This window comes from Anolis sagrei, chromosome 5 (assembly GCF_037176765.1).
Source record: "Anolis sagrei isolate rAnoSag1 chromosome 5, rAnoSag1.mat, whole genome shotgun sequence".
Taxonomy (NCBI): Eukaryota; Metazoa; Chordata; class Lepidosauria; order Squamata; family Dactyloidae; genus Anolis; species Anolis sagrei.
The window spans coordinates 79,525,082-79,541,840 of NC_090025.1; the positions used below are offsets into that span (position 1 = coordinate 79,525,082).

At 40.3% G+C, this 16,759-nt stretch overlaps 1 protein-coding gene across 2 annotated transcripts in view; it reads right to left on the reverse strand.

Moving 5' to 3' along the window:
• LIMCH1 (LIM and calponin homology domains 1) overlaps positions 1 to 16,759 on the reverse strand; it is a 341,273-nt gene that overhangs the window by 297,003 nt on the left and 27,511 nt on the right. The gene's annotated exons all lie outside the window — the stretch shown is intronic.

Genomic DNA, 16,759 nt, shown 5'->3' on the forward strand with positions numbered 1-16,759 from the left:
CACAGAGTTATATTAGCAAAGCCACGAGACTGTGGAAGGCTATTAATGCCAGTGAATAATTGTTACTGGGGACAATGTTAACTAAATAAAATGTCAAAGCCAAAAGATTATAAGACATTCTAAGCACATAATTATTTTTTTAAAAGCCTTCTCGTAGAGTGCAGAGTTTTAAAAAAGTTTTGCTCCAGTTCTCCCAGTCCTCCGCCTCCTTATACAGGATCAATGCATAGTGTACTAACCAGTGTGATCCTGTAACAAAACACTGTACACATATTGGGGAAAAACCAATTTTCAAGTCTTGGCATGATGTTCAATTTGCAAGAAGGCCAGTTCAGTCTATTTACTTTTTTTCTCCAATTTTCTGTTCTTCTTTCCCAATAAACACTTAGCACTCTTTGGCTCCTGAACACCATTATATACACTCAGCGCTCCCTAAGGCCTTGTTTTGAGGCAGCCTCTTCCATGGTTTTATTTGAGGAATTATTTGTATTTCTGAACATCGTTCACAAAGATCTTTCATATGTTTCTACGCATTTTTAAGCCTACAGAAAACAGAGAACGTTGATCATCATTACATGATTTTATACAGCATCTCACATGATCTTTTTATACCAGTGGTTCCCAACCAGTGATCCACAGACCACCAGTGGTCCGCAAGAACTAAAATATGGTCCGCAAAACATTTAACATTTTAAACCTTTATTCATTTTAATGAATCCGTTGCTACACGGGCGGCGCTAGCAAGTAGGACGTCAGGCAGGCACGGGAGGCCGGTGCGGAGGGCAAGCGATCGACGTCACATATCCAGCATCAGTCAGTCGCACGCATTCTTTTGTCTTGATTCTGTTTTCCTGTTTAGTAATATGACATGATGACGTTTAACCCTTTGAATGTACCCTTTAAAACACTCAATAAAAATTATTTTTTAAAGTAATTTGACGGCTCCAGTAGTTTACTGACCGTAAGTTCTCAATATCCATATTAATTTTTAACTTATTTAATGATGATTGAAATGAAGTTTTAGTGTAAAAGAAGCAATTTTTATACTAAAATTTGAGGAATCGCCTTGCACTGTCTTATGCTCTTCTCCACAACTTATTTAGTTGAACAAGGGTTTTCTTCTTTGCTGGTAATTAAAAACAAGTCCAGGAATCAATTGAAAGTAAGTGATGATATGTGTGTAGCTTTGAGCAATAATATTAGCCCCAGGATTACCCAACTTGAAAAGAAGATGCAAGTTCAAAAATCACACTGATGGTAATCAAATTTAATTTTCTATTAAAATGTTCTTTTTTATATTATAATAGTACTCTTAATTCGTGTTACTATTAAGTTTAATTAATGTGTAAAAAATGATTAAAGTTTATTTTTAGATTAGCACAGTTTATTATTCTTGAACATTGTGGTCCCTGCTAACAAGAAAAAAATTAAAGTGGTCCCTGGTCAAAAAAAGGTTGGGAACTACAGTTTTACACCTTTAATGCATTTTAATTATTTGGATTTTGTCATGATGTAGATGTGTATGATGAGACTTATCTGTTTTTAAGTATTTGTTGATTAGTCATTTAAGTGCATAAGTTTTATTTTGATTCTATTTATTTATTGTTTTGATCTGTTTTGTTTGTTCATTATGGCATTGAATGTTTGCCAATTTTGTTCTGGAAATCGCCCTGAGTTCTTGGGGAGATAGGGTAAGTTAAAAATAAAGATGATGATGATAATTACTACTACTACTACTACTACTACTATTATTATTGTTGTTGTTGTTGTTGTTGTTTTTATTATTATTGGGCCTTATCACAAAGGCAAGGTGAAAGGAGAGGAGGAGCAGGGTGAATCTGTTGCCCCTTGCACAGCTCCATCTCGGCAATGCTTTCCCTATTACATAGGGGAAGTATCATCTCCCGGAGAAGACTGTGTTGTGAGGAAAGCCTCTGGTGACACTTACACCCTGGTTGGGAGCAGGGTCTCTGCCAGAAGTTACACAATGTCATGTGATGCCCGGTGTGGGGCTCCATCCAGAAGCTGGAATGAAAGTGTTCTAGGATGCTGAATTGTGTCCCTAGCCATCTACAAAGCACAATATCTGGATGCATTTTCTGAATAACGTGTTCTATTAAAAGTATGTGATTACCACCTAAAGCTCCACAAATGTACAATCCTTTAAATAAATGTTTACAGGGAAAATTAAAATGGTTATTTAGGTCCAGTTCAGAACTAAAGAGTGTTCAGTTGTGCTAGTGGCAAAGTAAAGACTCCATTAAATTCCATCCAATTCAAGAGATAAATACAGAATTTTTGCGATACATACCACAAAAGACGGATATTTAACTGCACATGGGGGGGGGGAAGCTTCCGGGGGGGGGGGAATCCAATCAGAAAAAGTAGCACAATGAATAGCACAAAATCCATAAAATTAAAACCTAACAGATATAGCATCCACTCCCAATCTATATATAAAAAATGTAATGTTCGTTTGTGGGATCAACAAAACTCAGAAACCACTGGGGAAATTGACACCAAATTTGGACACAAGACACCTAACAACCCAATGTATGTCCTTTATTCATAAAAACACTGAAAAACACAGCAGAAGGGACTTGAAAAGCCCCCAAAAGCTAAATGACGAAAAGCTAAACGACAATACAGAAAAAAAAGGAAGAAAGAGGGAGGGAAGGGGAGAAAAAAAGAGAGAGAAAGAATAAAAGAAAAAAAGAAAGAAAAGAAAGAGGGAGGGAAAGAAAGAAGGAAAGGGATAAGGAAGCATGGAAGCAAAGAGAGAAGGAAGGAAGGAAAGAAGTAGAGAAGGAAGAAAGGAGAGGAAGGGGGAGGAAAAGAAAAAGGGGGAAGGAAGGAAAGAGATAGAGAAGGAAGGAAGAAGAGAAGGAAAGACCGAAAGGAAGGAAGGAAAGAGGGAGTGAAGGAAGGAGGGAAAGAAGGAGAGAAAAAGGGAAGGTTGGCCACAGCAACGCGTGGTGGGTACAGCTAGTCTATATAAATAAAAATATAATGTTCGTTTGTGGGATTAACATAACTCAAAAACCACTCGACCAATTGACATCAAATTTGCTCACAACACACCTATCAGGCCAACAAGTGACTATCACTCATTAAAACACTGAAAAACACAGCAGAAGAGACTTTAAAAAACCAAAAAATAAAATAATACATTACATTACAGCGTAGGTACATAACCACATAAATACAAATATACACAAATATATACATACATATACACACAAACAAAACACATACACAGACTGGGCCACAGCAACGTGTGGCAGGGGACAACTAGTCCTTACTAAACTTAGTCTGACAAAGTATTTCCTGCTTTAACTAAAATCCTATAACAGGGTATCATAATGCTTCCTTCCCACCCCGCCCAGAAAAAAAATAATTGGGACTATCATAAAGTGTTTAAAATGCTTTTGCTACAGATATAGTGACACATGCATGCATCCCAAAAGTACACCTGTTTTTGCTTAGCATTCCCTTGTGAGAATACACATTCTCATTCATTCTCTAGATTTTTTGGAAGGTTCAAGCAACTCTCCCGAGAGGGAACAATCACGTCTAGCAAGTGAACTTCTGTAAACCGGTTAGTGATTGCTGGCTTGATTACACTGGTTAAAAATGGATACTACTTGGCAAGTCTGCCCGACTAATTCCACCAGCTTGGCCGTCTTTATTTTTAAACCCATCTGATTCCCTCCCCTTGTCTCCTCCCACATCTATTCCTCTTCTCCTCACGGATTTGCAACCTACCCAGCTGCTATAATTTGCCAATCTTGAACACTCGATGGATGCCAAGGATCACTAGGGAACAGCCGCTCCCTCCAGTTTTAGAAACATCCTGCATGCCTGGGCAGTTTAAAAATGTTAGCCTCAGAGCATTCCCTAAACTTGGCACTTCCAGCAAGGACCACTAAAAAGGGCTGCAAGGTCTCAAACCTAAGATTCCCAGTCCAGCAGAAAAAAATGTACGAAGCTCAAGTCAGATGGCATACTTCATTCTCCAAATTTTTAGGAAGTATAAAAAGCTCTCCTGATGGCGAGCAATCAGATCCAACAAAGACGTACAATAAAAATCAAATCAGTACTGGGCTATTTTATTTTACTTTAAAATATAAACAAAAACGAATGCCCACTGCTTAAAGAAAATCCCAACAAAGCAAAGATTCTCTGAAGATGCCAGGCACAGATGTAGGTGAAACGTCAGGAGGAAATGCTGCTAGAACACGGCCATACAGTCCGGCAACCACACAACACTTTATTACAGTGTTTCTCAACCTGGGGGTCGGGAGGTATCAGAGGGGTCGCGACAGACCATCAGAAAACACAGTATTTTCTGTTGGTCATGGGGGTTCTGTGTGGGAAGTTTGACCCAATACTATTGTTGGTGAGGTTCAGAATGCTCTTTGATTGTAGGCGAACTATAAATCCCAGCAACTACAACTCCCAAATGTCAAGGTTTATTTTCCCCAAACTCCACCAGTGTTCACATTTGGGCATATTGAGCATTCATGCCAAGTTTGGTCCAGACCCATCATTGTTTGAGTCCACAATGCTCTCTGGATGTAGGTGAACTACAACTCCCAAACCCAAGGTCAATGCCCACCAAACCCTTCCAGTATTTTCTGTTGGTCATGGGGGTTCTGTGTGGGAAGTTTGACCCAATACTATTGTTGGTGAGGTTCAGAATGCTCTTTGATTGTAGGCGAACTAAAAATCCCAGCAACTACAACTCCCAAATGACAAGGTTTATTTTCCCCAAACTCCACCAGTGTTCACATTTGGGCATATTGAGCATTCGTGCCAAGTTTGGTCCAGATCCATCATTGTTTGAGTCCACAGTGCTCTCTGGATGTAGGTGAACTACAACTCCAAAACTCGAGGTCAATGCCCACCAAACCCAGTATTTTCTGTTGGTCGTGGGAGTTCTGTGTGCCAAGTTGGGTTCGGTTTCATCATTGGTGGAGCTCAGAACGCTCTTTGATTGTAGGTGAACTATAAATCCCAGCAACTACAACTTCCAAATGACAAAATCAATCCCCCCCCCCCCCCCCGCAAAACTGGCATCAATTTAAACAAGAGTTGACCAAAAGAATTTTGAATTTACATATTTATTCAAGTGGAAATGAACAATCCAAAAATGTAAACATTCATATTAGTCACATTTTCAAATGTGCAAAAGATCTTGGGGATCAACATGCAGCTCTGAAATATGTATTATGTACACAAGTGTTCCCTAAGCAATCAATGATGAACATTTCTAGCAGGACTCAAAGAGGGAATTTTCTCTATTTCCATTAATTTCAACAATGGTAAATGGTGGTCATCTATGTGATCCAGAACAGCAGACCTAGGGCTACAAACAATGATCTCAAGCTTTGAGTCACCCGCTTCATTTGGGAATACAAATGGTTGCAGGATATTCCGTCTGTGGCTAGAATCACTCCTTATAAGAAACTCCGTTCTAACATGATGGAGCACATCTGTATCAGGCACATTTTACCAAACCAAGATGTATTGTTGTGGTGCTCAGTCCCAACACTGCGTTTTTTATTTATTTCGTATCGAAAGCATTGCATAAATTAGTATAAAACTGATAAAAATAGAAGGTATGCAGGTGGCTAAATATCTTTTGACCAAAAACGAGCAGCAGCAACGGCATTGTCTGTAGCCTCCAACAATTCCTCCTCTGTACATGAGGCAGGGCACAATGGACAAGCATACAGATGAAGAGTTGTCTGTTCTGCTCCACAGTCACACAAAGTATGGGATTCTTTTGGGTAGTGCCATTTTGCCAGGTTGTCTTTGCCCACTCCACTTCTGAGTCTATTCAGGGACTTCCAGGTTGCCCATTCTTGGTTTGCCCCTGGAGGAAGACCCTAGCAGGGGGCCATCCAATTGGGATTTCCTGGTTGCCCTTGCTGTTGCTGGAGGGACGCCAAGAGGAGTGGTAGTTCTCATAAAGCTTTCCCTTGAATTGAGTCTACTGGGAGGAGGCTGGTAGCCATGTAATGGATGGCTTTCACAGTGTTCAACCTTATTTCTCTCACACTTAGCAGCAACTTCCCGTCGCACATTGGGGGGGGGGGGGGGCAATGCCAGCTAGCTTGTAGAGTTTATCAACAATACTGTGGTAATTTTCAAGCAAAGTTATTCCCAAAGCCAATAACACAAAAAAAAAGTCAGTATAAGAGGAGGAGTGGAAACGACACAAATGTGATGTGCAGATAAATGGTCACAAAAAGCAGCATGGATATACAACAAACTCTTTGATTGGATTACTGTAATGCACTCTACATGGGGCTGCCCTTGAAGACAGCTCGGAAATTTCAATTGGTACAACGGGCGGCAGCCAGGTTACTAACTGGAGCGACTTACAGGGAGCGGTCAACTCCCCTGTTTTAGGAGCTCCACTGGCTGCTGTTCATTTTCCGGTCCAATTCAAGGTGCAGGTTCTTACCTACAAAGCCCTGAACAGTTTGGGACCCACCTACCTACATGACCGCATTTCTCTGTATGAACCCACACGATCTCTTCGAGCATCTGGAGAGGCCCTGCTCTCGCTCCCACCCCCTTCGCAGGTGTGATTGGTGGGGACGAGGGAGAGGGCCTTCTCTGTGGTAGCCCCCCGACTCTGGAACTCACTCCCCAAGGATATCAGACAAGCCCCCACATTGGCAGTCTTTAGGAGGAGCCTGAAAACATAGCTGTTCCAGTGTGTCTTCCCTGAATAAGGAAACAATGCCCTGCTCTGATCAATTCCCTGCAATTGTCCTCAGAAGCACTTTACTACCTGTTGGGTTGGTCTCCCTACATTATCTTTTAAAATCCTCCTGCTTAGATACATCCTACTTCTGTTCACACCCAGTGTTAATTTTAAAAAAAAATTATTACCATAAGGTTTTAAACTCTCTGTGTTATTGTTATATGTAAGTTATATTAATTGTACTGTTTTATTTGCTTGCTGTTTTGTTTTTACTGATGCGTTGTTGGGCTTGGCCTCATGTAAGCTGCCCCGAGTCCCCTTGGGGAGATTGTGGCAGGATATAAATTTATTATTATTATTATTATTATTATTATTATTATTATTTGGACCCTAAGGAACATTAGGTGTATTTTGATAAAGGAAAGAGGCTTGAGAACAGATATATCCATTTACACCTTATGACAGGAAAAGATCCAGTTTTCAAACTGAAACTGCCTTAGTGGGTGGATTTGCTCAAGCAATAGATGATCAGGAAATCTCTTTTAATTGTAGCATATTTTGATGCCACTGGCTGTAGTATCCTTTGGGCCGCTGTGTCACAATGCAAGATGTGATTCTGGTGAGGTGCTAGCCCTTCTTGATGGATAGTTTCCAGAACATCATCCTGGAAATTGTTTCCATTCTGCCATGGTTTTCCGCATAGAGAGTGCCACAAGGTTCTGTTACTGGATGACATCAAAAAACTTGGGTTAGCATATCACAAGCAGGAGAATAACACTTCCACTCTGTCATACCCATTCTCTAATTCTAGGAGGGTGATGGAAGTTTGGAAACAATGTCTGACTGTTTTGGATTGAATGAGGATGACAAATTGAAGCTTAACCCAGACATGATATAATGTGGCTTCTGGTAATCTAAAATGGAATTACAAATCCCTGGAAAAATATAGGTTCACAACTTGGAAACAACTTGCTTATATAGCTTTTAAATGCATCCTTTAAAATCTATGTTTTTGTCTTATGTTCTAGTCAGCAAATTACCCAGAAACCAGTTAGTTGAAGTTCAAGAGTTAATTGAGTCCAGGTCTAACAGGATATCTAGTGGGATGACGGAAAAAGCAATTGAGTGGTCTTCATCTGGCCAAGAAAGTGTTCAATAAAATAGTAGTCCAATTAAACAAAGCCAGGTAGAAGTAAAATAGTGTCACAAATAATAGCCAGTCCAAAGTCTGAAAAGCAAGCACTAAAAATATTGCTGTTTACCAAGAAAGAGGCTGAAAGTAAGAAAGTTGCCAAGGAATGGCTGGGAGATGTATATAGACAGCTGTCTCCAGGCATAGATGCCTAATTAGGTCAGTGGCTCCTACTTAATAACTGCAATCTTTTCTCAACTCTTCAGCAATCAATCAATGATTGGTAATGGGTCTTCGGCATCTGTAGCTTACTGCTGAGAAAACCACCCCCACTCCCCACCTCTAGCCATGGCTCCTCAGTGTCAGAAAGACTATTCTTATCAGGAGATGCAGATTCCTAGATATCTGCTTCCTTCTCTCCATCAGAACTATTTAAAGCTAGAGGGTGAGCTATGACAGGTTTTGAGAAATCAGATCTATCTTCACTTACAGATTACCATATATACTTCTTTATCAGTTGACCTAATGTTCATGTCAAAGGCAGGTTTGGGGGACAAAATTATGGATTTTGATATGATCCATAGATAGGTTGAGGGCTGTTCTGCAGAGATGGGAAAGTGACAACACTGCTTTTAGGCAGTGGCCACCATCATTTTCCCACCCAGGCATTAAAAAAGACCGGAAGCAATGCCATGGATGAGAGACCAAAGGTTGTCAGTGCTCCTTTTAAGGACAGACTAAGCTTTCACCTTTCAACATTGCACTGAGAGATGTTTTATTTTTTGCTAGGTGTTAAGATGCAATATTTACACTGAACCATGGATAAGCTGACCCAGCTTTTGAGGGTATATTTTTGACTAAAAATATCCAGACTTATACATAAATACACACACACAGGCTTATTACATTGTAATTTGTCGGCAGGTAAAGGTTTTCCCCTGGCATGAAGTCCAGTCATGTCCAACTCTGGGGTGTGGTGCTCATCTCCATTTCTAAGCCGAAGAGCCGGTGTTGTCCGTAGACACCTCCAAGGTCATGTGGCCAGCATGACTGCATGGAGCGCTGTTATCTTCCCGCCGAAGCGGTACCTATTGACCTACTCACATTTGCATGTTTTCGAACTGCTAGGTTGGCAGAAGCTGGGGCTGACAGCAGAAGCTCACGCTGCTCCTGGATTTGAACCTGCGACCTTTCAGTCAACAAGCTCAGCAGCTCAGCACTTTAACCCACTGCACCACCGGGGGCTCATGATTTGTGGGTAACAGCCCCAAAATCTTTACTTGGTTCAGAATGTAACTGCTAAGAATTTAGTCAAAGATGAGCTGTTTTACACTAACTGAATTCTAGTTGTCATACTTAAATTCCCTAATATTTTGGGACCAGAGCATTTTAAGAATTACCTCTCCTCACCCACCCAAGCCCTCCTGTATGAGCCTGTTGAATACTCTGCTCCATTTCAAAGCCCTTGTCGAAATCCTGCCAGTATCAGATGTTTTGTGGGTGAGTAAGAGATATAAAGTCCTGGGAATCTGAGTAGAATTACAATTTAATCACATCTACTTTTGGCCAGCCGTGAAAAAAAGCAAATGATGCTCTGCCTGTTAATGCACGTATGGCTAATACAGTAGTAGAAACCAACACCTACCCTACCTGTTCAAGAAGCCATCAAGATGAGGATAATGAGTGAGTAGTTCCAACCATCTTGGGACAGGCATATTCTAGCATACTTTAGGTGGCAAATTGGGAAAACTGTATGTTTCAAGGGTTCCTTTCTCTACTCACATGCAGATAATAGATGTTCGCCTCTTCTACCCAAACTGTTCAGCAACTTGAGGATCTTAACCAAAAAGTTGACCATACTATAGAGCAGGAGTCCTCAAACTAAGGCCTGGGGGCCAGATGTGGCCCTCCAAGGTCATTTACCCGGCCCTCGCTCAGTGTCAACCTAAGTCTGAAACGACTTGAAAGCACACCACAACAACAACAACAACAATCCTATTTCATCAGCCAAAAGCAGGCCCACACTTCCCATTGGAATACTAATAAGTTTATATTTGTTAAAATTGTTCTTCATTTTAATTTTTGTATTGTTTTTAAGTGGTTTTGCACTTCAAATAAAATATGTGCAGTGTGCACAGAAATTCATTCATTTTTTTTCAAATTATAATCCAACAGTTTGAGGGTCTGTGGCCTGGCCCTCTGTTTAAAAAGTTTGAGGACCCTTTCTATAGAGGAATCTGCTTTAACATTGGTGAAATAATGCAATGATTCCAGGTATCTGCAAAATGCAATAGGTACATTTATTTTCTAGCATCATAATATCGTATATAATTGGATTTATTGTATATAATCAGTTGGATGTTAATTCCAACGATTAACTAATTCTATTTATGTTGCCTTGGGTACAATTTTTTTCTACAATCTGTAAAAGGATTTGATTGTTGTACTGCAATTACTTCTGATAAATCCCAACCCAGTTCTTTGTGCGTCTTACAAATGTTTTTTTTTCCAGAGCAAGAATTAATTTCTCCAGTCTCTATACATTATTTTTCCCACCAATCACCATGTGGCAAAAAAACCTATTATAATGAAGGTGGTCAGTTGAAACATTCACACCTAGCTCCAGCAGAGAAGAGCTCTTTGCCCCACCCCAGCCATTCCACAGATATATAAACCCATTTTCCTAACTCCAACAGACCTCACTACCTCTGAGGATGCTTGCCATAGATGCAGGCGAAACGTCAGGAGAAAATGCCTCTAGAACATGGTCATATAGCCCGAAAAAACCCACAAGAACCTAGTGATTCCAGCCATGAAAGCCTTCGACAATACAAAAAACCTATTAGTTTGTAATTGTTTGCATAAATCAGATTTTTTATTCTATTTCCAGTTCAAATGGTTCACATTAAATTTCCAAATAGGCTTTTTAAAATTTGTTTGCTTCATACATTTAAAAAAAACCTCTAAGCATTACACAATTAATAATTAATGTTTTGCTGAAATAAAGACAACTCACTCTACCAATGTTGGACAAATAACAATCCAATTGATGGGCTTTGGTTAGTGGCATGGATTAACATTTAGTTTCTAAAATGAGAAAAGTATCTTTAAGACGCAGCCCTGACCAAGATATTTTCCTACTTAATCAGCAAACTCTATATAATTTCAAATATAATGTTCTTACTAGCCATCCCCTGCCACGCGTTGCTGTGGCCCAATCTGTGTATATGTATTTTGTGTATGTATATATATGTATATATATGTCTGTATATATGTGGTTTTGCACATGTGTTGTAATATATTTTTTATTTTGTGGCTTTTTAAGACCCTTCTGATGTGTTTTTCAGTGTTTTTATGAGTGATCGTCACTCCTTGGCCAGATAGGTGTATTGTGTCGAAATTTGGTGTCAATTCATCCAGTGGTTTTTGAGTTATGTTAATCCCACAAATGAATATTACATTTTTATTTATATTGATAATAGCTCTTCCTATTCTGGAAAAATAGGAAGCGCTAGCAGGAGCCAAGAATGGTTCAAAGGCAGACAATGTTACTCATCTACCATATAAAGGCACATATGAGCCAGGATATGGCTCAATGACAACTGTATAGTCTCGTCATTGTGTAGTCATTGTGTATTGAGGGAAAGGGCTAAGGAATAAGGATGGTATGGGACAGGCAAACACTTGTTGATGATTGAAGACAAAGATATTACGTACAAATATAGAAAACTTTGTAAACTGGTGTACAAGGAACAATTTCAACATACCATATATATATTCAAGTATAAACTGAGTTTTTCAGTCTTTTTTTTAGGCTGAAAAAGCCCCCTTCAGCTTATACTCAAGTCCTTATTTCAGCCCCATGCCTTCCCGCTAGGACCCTCATCTCTCTATACAGCAATCCAGCTGGGCCACTGTGCCGAGAGGGAAGGAGAGGGTGCGTACCTTCCTCATGGACCTTTCTCTCCTCTCTCGCTGTGCCGAAAGGGGAGGAGAGGCCTTCCTTTCCCCAGTCCTTCCCACTTCCTCCCTTCCCACCTCAGTTTTTTTACCCACTTTTCCAGCACCGCTTCCCACCCCAGGCTTCCCTTTTTCTAGTTTCCTTCTTCCTACCTGTCTTTACTATCCCCAGTCCTTCTTTTCTAGTTCCCTTTCCATCCCAGCCTTTTCCAGGTTCCACCCTCTCTCTCCCATTTCAGACTTGCCCCTTTTCCCAGCCCCTCTTTCTCACTCCAATCTTTCCCACTTTCCCAGCCCCCTTTCCCATCTCAATCTTTCCCCATTCTCCACTTGCCCCGTTCCTACTCCAATCTTTCCACCTTTCCAGCGCCTGGTTTTGCACCTCAGTCTCGCTGATTTTGCAATCTTCCTTTCCCCGTCCCAATCTTTTCCTGCTGCCCCTCTTTATTTATTTATTTATTTATTTTGGGCTTTTATATCCCATCCTATCTCAACCTTCGAAGAGGGACTCATGACGGCTCTTTTCCACCCCAATTTTCCCAGCTTTTCCCACCCCCCGCCCCCCCTTCACACTCTAGACTGGGGTCTTTCACACTTTTCCAGCCCCTCTTGCCATCCGAACCTTTCCTAGTTTCCAGCCCCCCTTTCAACACTTCAGTCATTTCCCCTTCTCCAGTTCCTCCCTTCCAAATCCAGTCTTTCCAACTTTTCCTTATGCATATACACACAGCATTTGCAATAACTGCTGACCTTTCTGACGGATGGCGATGAATTTGTGATTCATTCTGACAAACTGATTTTTGCTGTAATTTGTATGAATTGTATGAATTGTATTTTAATGTATTTTATATTGATGATTTATAATGATTTTCTTATTGTATTGAATCCCATGTTGTTAGCCGGCCTGAGTCCCTCCTCAGAGGTCGAGAAGACCGGGTTATAAAAACTCTAAATAAATAAATAAATAAATAAAAATGTATAGTTAAAATAAACTATGGTGATTAGTAGAAGGATACTTAAGCAGAGGTTAGATTTAATCAGAGTTGGACAGTCTTATCTATGTAAATATTCAAAAACTTTTAACCTACTGATGCCTCAATTAATGTAATTTCAGTGGTATCTATTTTTATTTTGAAATTTACCAGTAACTGATGCATTTCCCATCCTTGGCTTATACTCGAGTCAATAAGTTTTCCCAGTTTGGAGGGGGGGGGGGTGGTAGTAAAATTAAGTGCCTCGGCTTATATTAGGGTCGGCTTATAGTTGGGTATATATGGTAATTATATTTGGAGTCAGAGACTGGCTACAGAAGAGAGGGAATACAATTGGCAACATACTTGAGGTAGAAAAAAATATTACAAAGAGTTTTATAACTGACAATCTGATGCCCTTTAATGAGATTCCTAAATTCGAAGCCTAAGGCACGTTGCATTGCTTTCCTTAATGGTGCAGCTGGACTTAGTTCACCGCCAAACAATAAAACAGTGAGTGGAGGCACAACTAAAGGCACATATAAAAGTTATTTTCGTGTGCATTCTATGGGAAAGGAATAGTTTGTTGGTTTTGTAATGCAAAAAAATTACCAATTTTTTCTCATTTAAGAATATAAGAAAAGCCGTGATAGATCAGAAAAAGCCAATGGCTTATCAGATTATTATTTTTCTAAGAAATCCTCAAAGAGAAAAGGACTTCACCTGCCCCTCTCCTTTTTCTGCTGTCCTCACATCCCACTTAGTAATTAGCATGTTTCACAAAGTTAAACATTTAGTTTAGAATAACATGCAACCTGTCATATGTTCCATAGTTGATGGTTGGTGGTGGTAGATCTGGCAGTTGGTGATGGAAGGGTTAATGTAAGTCTTGGTTCTAAAGGGCTGAGTAGTTTGTAAGTAACAGTTTACAGGTAAAAGCAATTAAGGGCGGAGGCATGCAGGGGATAGGTTGCAGCTGGGTGTTACTGAATTTAAGGAGCTCACCTTGGAACTAACCTTGGAGAAAAGTATCTGTTGCATTTTGGTGGTGGATGCTGGTGGTATTTCCCCCAGGTCTGTTGGATTTTTGGTATCTTGACCTATCTCCTGTAATCTTGGAACCTTGAACCTTTGGACTGGCTTTTGACTACGGTATAGACTCTTGATCCCTGGACTTTGTTTATTGAACACTCAGCATTTAGCCATTGGACTGGACCCTTTTGACTACGAAGTTATTTTTGCTATCAGTTTTTGTTTATTCTGTAGCTGTGTGCTATCTTTGTGTTTTATATTTTGGACTATAAAAACAGCCAGCAAATAAGTGCTGTTTTAATTAAACTGTTAAAACTGGGAGTTTTGATTCATCTTTACCTAAACAAGGTAGAGCCCTAGCAATGTGACACAACCAGAATTTGAAACTCAGGAAAAATAAAATAAAGACCTTCTCCTCATTAATTCATTCATTATATGGCTTTTTCCCATTGATAGACTCAAGTTAAAATAGACCTGGGACCCTACCTCATTAGGAAATACTCTATTTCTGACACTGTTTGAGAATGATTCCAAACAGGTCCTATCAAATGCCTTTTGGCCCATTCCATCGGAATATCTACATGTTCATTTTAAAAGCAAGACATAACAGTTGACTGCATAATTTCAGTGTTTCCATCCTATTTATTTCCTGAACTCAAAGGGTGTCTTGAAAATCCTCCAGTCCTTGACAGATGCTCACGTTACCATCGTCCCACAACAAACACACACAGAAAGTTGAACTTGTTTGGACAGGACCTGCCATGTTGCACCAACGTCAATGGCAGAAGAAGGGCAAGGTCATCCGGGCAGATTAAATGAACATGGCACAATCCACTTGGGAAAACCACAGCATCTCAAAAAAGAAAGTACCCTGGAAAGTGACCATATTAAGAAGGAAAGGATTATTTTCCTTTGGAGGTTCAGTTTATCTCCACTGGATGGTTATTATAGGCAGAATAACGCAGCTGACATTTTCTAGCCACCTGCCCTTGTCTTCAATCCTTAATGCAGCTTTTTCCTCCCAGGCCCCTTCCACACAGCCAAATAAAATCCCATATTATCCGCTTTGAACTGAAATATATGGCAATGTGAACTCAGATAATCCAATTCAAAGCAGATATTGTGGGATTCTCTGCCTTGATATTCCGGGTTATATGGCTGTGTGGAAGGGCCCCCAGTTAAGGGGGAACATACACTAAACACAGGCATCAGTATGTTGTTGTTGTTATTTGAAACACAACAAGATGGGTGTGAAAGTTAATATTCACTAACTTATTAAGCATGTATATAAGCAACAGTTTCTGTCTAGACTGGTTTCCAAGGTTGTAGTCTATTTGTAGAAGTCCTTGTTTCTTTTCTTCAGCAAAAACCTCTTCATAACTCACAACCCACAACTTTACACAGTTTATTATACATAACTATATTGTTGTTGTTGGTTTATGCCTTCAAGTCATTTCCAACATATGGCAGCCCTAAGGCAAACCATCACAGGGTATTCTTGGAATGATTTGTTCAGAGGGGTTGCTACTGCCTTCCTCTGAAACACAGAGAATGTCTTGTTGAAGGCTTTCATGGCTGGAATCACTGGGTTGTTGTAGGTTTTTCGGGCTATATGGCCATGTTCTAGAAGCATTTTCCCCTGACGTTTCGCCTGCATCTATGGCAAGCATCCTCAGAGGTTGTGAGGTCTGAGCTCACAACCTCTGAGGATGCTTGCCATAGATGCAGGCGAAATGTCACGAGAGAATCCTTCTAGAACATGGCCATATAGCCCGAAAAACCTACAACAACCCACAGAGAGCATGACTTGACTTATGGTATCAAGGCTCAGTGGGGATTTGAGTTGTGGTCTCCCAGAGTCTTGTCCAATACTCAAACCACTTTGTCATGCTGGCTCTTGTCTAACTATATAACTGATATAAATCTCTATATATATATAAATGCTCTGTGCATAATGAGTACCTTAAAAACAAAAGAACCAATGAACGAAATCACACCAAATTTGGCAAGAAAATGTCTCACAACACAAGGAGTGACCATCACTCAAAAATTATGATTTTGTCATTTGGGAGTTGTATTTGCTGGGATTTATAGTTCACCTACAATCAAATAGCATTTTGAACTCCATCAACGATGGAATTGAACCAAACTTGGCACACAGAACTCCCATGACCAACAGAAAATGCTGGAAGAGTTTGGTGGGCACTGACCTTGAGTTTGGGAGTTGTAGTTCACCCATATCCAGAGAGCACTGTGGACTCAAACAATGATGGATCTGGACCAAACTTGGCACAAGCACTCAATACGCCCAAATATGAACACAGATGGCGTTTGGGGGGGAAAGACCTTGATATTTGGGAGTTGCAGTCACTGGGATTCACAGTTCACCTACAATCAAAGTGCATTCTGAACCCCACGAACGACAGAATCAGGGAAACTTCCCACACAGAACCCATCATGACCAACAGAAAATACTGAGGGCCATCCAATCCAACTCCCTTCATCAGGGCAAGAAAACGTAATCAAAGTCCTCCTGACAAAGAGCCATCCAGCCATAGATAGATAGATAGATAGATAGAGATAGGGAGTTGTAGTTGCTGGGATTTATAGTCCACCTACAATCAAATAGCATGATAGAAATGAACCAACTGGGCATACAGGACTCCCATGACCAATAGAAAACACTAGAAGGGTTTGGTGACCACTGACCTTGAGTTTGGGAGTTGTAGTTCACCTACATCCAGAGACTACGATGGACTCAAACAATGATGAATCTGGACCAAACTTGGCATGAATATTCCATATGCCCAAATATGAACACAGATGGAGTTACTGGGATTTATAGTTCACTTACAATCAAAGAGCATTCTGAACCCTACCAACGACAGAATCGGGGCACACTTCCCACACAGAACCCCCATGACCAACAGAAAATACTTAAAGCCA